Here is a 5,000-nt window from a genome sequence, read left to right on the forward strand (position 1 = left end):
TATTGAAATTGACTGCAGGTGCAGTGAGAACGCTGAGGATTGAACTATTCAGGGAAAGGATCGCACGCAGGAAAGAGCAAAGGTACGTATCTGTGTTTCATGCAGACAAAAGGCTACGTCCCTGGGTGGGCTTGAACCACCAACCTTTCGGTTAACAGCCGAACGCGCTAACCGATTGCGCCACAGAGACTATTGACTGTATACATTTCCTGAGACTCAATATATGTCTTGACATGTGTGCGCCTGCCTGGAGCTTGTATTATATAAGGCGTCTTTATGCCATACAGCATTTGTCATTTGCTTAGTGTCTTGTTACTGTTGTAATTTATGATGTGTAGACTACTGTCTAATGGTGTTAGAGCCAGTATTACTACCGGTCACAGTGCATGAGACTCATACATGACTTTTCTCTTTGCCTGCTTAGCGTAGCTCCCTGCTCCTCTGTTTGCGTGCTACCAGCCCGTGAGGCGTGTGTCTTGCCCATCCCATCTTCACTGTGTTATGTTGGACTTGTCTTCTCTGTGAGCAGAGTCTCCTTCCCAGAGCAGGTGCTTTCTCTGAACTCTTGGCTTGTAAGACTGCTGGGAAAGGCCCTCCCTAGCCCCTCAGTCAGATAGATACATTTACCTGCAGAGCTCAGCTTGGGAGAAAGAGATTAGGCAGAGAGCACATAAGGGAAGGCCCACAGAGCACACTTTATTTTACATAAAAGCTCGGGCTTGTGGGAGGACAGGGACATGAGGGTTCTCATGGAAAGAAATCCCAGGAGTATTGATGGCTAGGCCCTGAAACACAACAATCCCGGAATGGCCAGGCACAAGATGCCTCTGCAATAGGCCTGACCCTAGGCTTCCGGAGTTCTTGATCTCCAGAGGCTCCAGTGATCTAAGCCCGACCAGGGCTGTGCCCGACCAGGGCGCGTTGGGATGGCGTTAGGGACGTGTAAAGGGGCGCAGGGCGCAGAACTCTGCCCGTTTCACCCCAGCATTTTGGGGAGGACACAGAATCTGGCAAAGCCAGTGGGAAGGATTTTCCAGGAGGAGAGTTCAGTGACATGATCTGAAACACAATAGTTCTGGTGATCTGGCGGGTGCATTCTGTGAGCCACTTCTGTCAGGAGCAGCCTGCCATCATGCCCTGATAACCACAACTCTAGTACCAAGCCAGTGACCTCAGCAAATGCAAAGACATTATTACTTATAGTCTCCTGCATCTGATTCTTGCCATCATCATGTGAAACGTTGGCGTTATCATGTCTGCTGCGCACACTTTGTTCATATGTGTACAATTTAAGTGTGTGAACCTGACCACTGTCTTGGACAGAGCTCTTGCTGTGAACACACCATGTGAAGCATTGGTGGTTCAGTGGTAGAATTCTCGCCTGCCACGCGGGAGGCCTGGGTTCGATTCCTGGCCAATGCAAGGTTGCTTTCTTTTGACTTTGTTTTCAAAATGATATATATGAACTCAGTGGGGAATAAAATGGTAAGCAGTGACCCCGACGTGATTTGAACACGCAACCTTCTGATCTGGAGTCAGACGCGCTACCGTTGCGCCACGAGGTCCTTACACTTGCAGCCTTCGATGCCAGATGAACAAATGCTGTGGGCCTTTTGACTTATTTTCCTCTGCTTATATGCCTACGGTTGTATTACAGGGCTTGGCCTTTTGTTTTCTATCCTAATTATTGAAATTGACTGCAGGTGCAGTGAGAACGCTGAGGATTGAACTATTCAGGGAAAGGATCGCACGCAGGAAAGAGCAAAGGTACGTATCTGTGTTTCATGCAGACAAAAGGCTACGTCCCTGGGTGGGCTTGAACCACCAACCTTTCGGTTAACAGCCGAACGCGCTAACCGATTGCGCCACAGAGACTATTGACTGTATACATTTCCTGAGACTCAATATATGTCTTGACATGTGTGCGCCTGCCTGGAGCTTGTATTATATAAGGCGTCTTTATGCCATACAGCATTTGTCATTTGCTTAGTGTCTTGTTACTGTTGTAATTTATGATGTGTAGACTACTGTCTAATGGTGTTAGAGCCAGTATTACTACCGGTCACAGTGCATGAGACTCAAACATGACTTTTCTCTTTGCCTGCTTAGCGTAGCTCCCTGCTCCTCTGTTTGCGTGCTACCAGCCCGTGAGGCGTGTGTCTTGCCCATCCCATCTTCACTGTGTTATGTTGGACTAGTCTTCTCTGTGAGCAGAGTCTCCTTCCCAGAGCAGGTGCTTTCTCTGAACTCTTGGCTTGTAAGACTGCTGGGAAAGGCCCTCCCTAGCCCCTCAGTCAGATAGATACATTTACCTGCAGAGCTCAGCTTGGGAGAAAGAGATTAGGCAGAGAGCACATAGGGGAAGGCCCACAGAGCACACTTTATTTTACATAAAAGCTCGGGCTTGTGGGAGGACAGGGACATGAGGGTTCTCATGGAAAGAAATCCCAGGAGTATTGATGGCTAGGCCCTGAAACACAACAATCCCGGAATGGCCAGGCACAAGATGCCTCTGCAATAGGCCTGACCCTAGGCTTCCGGAGTTCTTGATCTCCAGAGGCTCCAGTGATCTAAGCCCGACCAGGGCTGTGCCCGACCAGGGCGCGTTGGGATGGCGTTAGGGACGCGTAAAGGGGCGCAGGGCGCAGAACTCTGCCCGTTTCACCCCAGCATTTTGGGGAGGACACAGAATCTGGCAAAGCCAGTGGGAAGGATTTTCCAGGAGGAGAGTTCAGTGACATGATCTGAAACACAATAGTGCTGGTGATCTGGCGGGTGCATTCTGTGAGCCACTTCTGTCAGGAGCAGCCTGCCATCATGCCCTGATAACCATAACTCTAGTACCAAGCCAGTGACCTCAGCAAATGCAAAGACATTATTACTTATCTCCTGCATCTGATTCTTGCCATCATCATGTGAAACGTTGGCGTTATCATGTCTGCTGCGCACACTTTGTTCATATGTGTACAATTTAAGTGTGTGAACCTGACCACTGTCTTGGACAGAGCTCTTGCTGTGAACACACCATGTGAAGCATTGGTGGTTCAGTGGTAGAATTCTCGCCTGCCACGTGGGAGGCCCGGGTTCGATTCCCGGCCAATGCAAGGTTGCTTTCTTTTGACTTTGTTTTCGAAATGATATATATGAACTCAGTGGGGAATAAAATGGTAAGCAGTGACCCCGACGTGATTTGAACACGCAACCTTCTGATCTGGAGTCAGACGCGCTACCGTTGCGCCACGAGGTCCTTACACTTGCAGCCTTTGATGCCAGATGAACAAATGCTGTGGGCCTTTTGACTTATTTTCCTCTGCTTATATGCCTACGGTTGTATTACAGGGCTTGGCCTTTTGTTTTCTATCCTAATTATTGAAATTGACTGCAGGTGCAGTGAGAACGCTGAGGATTGAACTATTCAGGGAAAGGATCGCACGCAGGAAAGAGCAAAGGTACGTATCTGTGTTTCATGCAGACAAAAGGCTACGTCCCTGGGTGGGCTTGAACCACCAACCTTTCGGTTAACAGCCGAACGCGCTAACCGATTGCGCCACAGAGACTATTGACTGTATACATTTCCTGAGACTCAATATATGTCTTGACATGTGTGCGCCTGCCTGGAGCTTGTATTATATAAGGCGTCTTTATGCCATACAGCATTTGTCATTTGCTTAGTGTCTTGTTACTGTTGTAATTTATGATGTGTAGACTACTGTCTAATGGTGTTAGAGCCAGTATTACTACCGGTCACAGTGCATGAGACTCATACATGACTTTTCTCTTTGCCTGCTTAGCGTAGCTCCCTGCTCCTCTGTTTGCGTGCTACCAGCCCGTGAGGCGTGTGTCTTGCCCATCCCATCTTCACTGTGTTATGTTGGACTTGTCTTCTCTGTGAGCAGAGTCTCCTTCCCAGAGCAGGTGCTTTCTCTGAACTCTTGGCTTGTAAGACTGCTGGGAAAGGCCCTCCCTAGCCCCTCAGTCAGATAGATACATTTACCTGCAGAGCTCAGCTTGGGAGAAAGAGATTAGGCAGAGAGCACATAGGGGAAGGCCCACAGAGCACACTTTATTTTACATAAAAGCTCGGGCTTGTGGGAGGACAGGGACATGAGGGTTCTCATGGAAAGAAATCCCAGGAGTATTGATGGCTAGGCCCTGAAACACAACAATCCCGGAATGGCCAGGCACAAGATGCCTCTGCAATAGGCCTGACCCTAGGCTTCCGGAGTTCTTGATCTCCAGAGGCTCCAGTGATCTAAGCCCGACCAGGGCTGTGCCCGACCAGGGCGCGTTGGGATGGCGTTAGGGACGCGTAAAGGGGCGCAGGGCGCAGAACTCTGCCCGTTTCACCCCAGCATTTTGGGGAGGACACAGAATCTGGCAAAGCCAGTGGGAAGGATTTTCCAGGAGGAGAGTTCAGTGACATGATCTGAAACACAATAGTGCTGGTGATCTGGCGGGTGCATTCTGTGAGCCACTTCTGTCAGGAGCAGCCTGCCATCATGCCCTGATAACCACAACTCTAGTACCAAGCCAGTGACCTCAGCAAATGCAAAGACATTATTACTTATAGTCTCCTGCATCTGATTCTTGCCATCATCATGTGAAACGTTGGCGTTATCATGTCTGCTGCGCACACTTTGTTCATATGTGTACAATTTAAGTGTGTGAACCTGACCACTGTCTTGGACAGAGCTCTTGCTGTGAACACACCATGTGAAGCATTGGTGGTTCAGTGGTAGAATTCTCGCCTGCCACGCGGGAGGCCCGGGTTCGATTCCCGGCCAATGCAAGGTTGCTTTCTTTTGACTTTGTTTTCGAAATGATATATATGAACTCAGTGGGGAATAAAATGGTAAGCAGTGACCCCGACGTGATTTGAACACGCAACCTTCTGATCTGGAGTCAGACGCGCTACCGTTGCGCCACGAGGTCCTTACACTTGCAGCCTTCGATGCCAGATGAACAAATGCTGTGGGCCTTTTGACTTATTTTCCTCTGCT

General features: G+C 49.2%; 9 non-coding genes across 9 annotated transcripts; 3 read left to right on the top strand and 6 right to left on the bottom strand.

Annotated features, from left to right (window-relative positions):
- Window positions 1–116: 116 nt before the first annotated feature.
- Window positions 117–190, bottom strand: TRNAN-GUU (transfer RNA asparagine (anticodon GUU)). The gene has a single exon. It is a non-coding gene; the product is annotated as a tRNA-Asn (tRNA).
- Window positions 191–1,351: 1,161 nt separating this feature from the next.
- Window positions 1,352–1,422, top strand: TRNAG-GCC (transfer RNA glycine (anticodon GCC)). The gene has a single exon. It is a non-coding gene; the product is annotated as a tRNA-Gly (tRNA).
- Window positions 1,423–1,493: 71 nt separating this feature from the next.
- Window positions 1,494–1,565, bottom strand: TRNAW-CCA (transfer RNA tryptophan (anticodon CCA)). The gene has a single exon. It is a non-coding gene; the product is annotated as a tRNA-Trp (tRNA).
- Window positions 1,566–1,801: 236 nt separating this feature from the next.
- Window positions 1,802–1,875, bottom strand: TRNAN-GUU (transfer RNA asparagine (anticodon GUU)). The gene has a single exon. It is a non-coding gene; the product is annotated as a tRNA-Asn (tRNA).
- Window positions 1,876–3,033: 1,158 nt separating this feature from the next.
- On the top strand, window positions 3,034–3,104 carry TRNAG-GCC (transfer RNA glycine (anticodon GCC)). Its single transcript has one exon. It is a non-coding gene; the product is annotated as a tRNA-Gly (tRNA).
- A 71-nt stretch (window positions 3,105–3,175) lies between these two features.
- Window positions 3,176–3,247, bottom strand: TRNAW-CCA (transfer RNA tryptophan (anticodon CCA)). Its single transcript has one exon. It is a non-coding gene; the product is annotated as a tRNA-Trp (tRNA).
- Window positions 3,248–3,483: 236 nt separating this feature from the next.
- TRNAN-GUU (transfer RNA asparagine (anticodon GUU)) lies at window positions 3,484–3,557 on the bottom strand. Its single transcript has one exon. It is a non-coding gene; the product is annotated as a tRNA-Asn (tRNA).
- A 1,161-nt stretch (window positions 3,558–4,718) lies between these two features.
- TRNAG-GCC (transfer RNA glycine (anticodon GCC)) lies at window positions 4,719–4,789 on the top strand. Its single transcript has one exon. It is a non-coding gene; the product is annotated as a tRNA-Gly (tRNA).
- A 71-nt stretch (window positions 4,790–4,860) lies between these two features.
- Window positions 4,861–4,932, bottom strand: TRNAW-CCA (transfer RNA tryptophan (anticodon CCA)). Its single transcript has one exon. It is a non-coding gene; the product is annotated as a tRNA-Trp (tRNA).
- Between the last annotated feature and the right edge of the window lie 68 nt (window positions 4,933–5,000).

The sequence above is a fragment of the Lissotriton vulgaris genome, chromosome 1_1, assembly GCF_964263255.1.
Source record: "Lissotriton vulgaris chromosome 1_1, aLisVul1.2, whole genome shotgun sequence".
NCBI lineage: Eukaryota > Metazoa > Chordata > Amphibia > Caudata > Salamandridae > Lissotriton > Lissotriton vulgaris.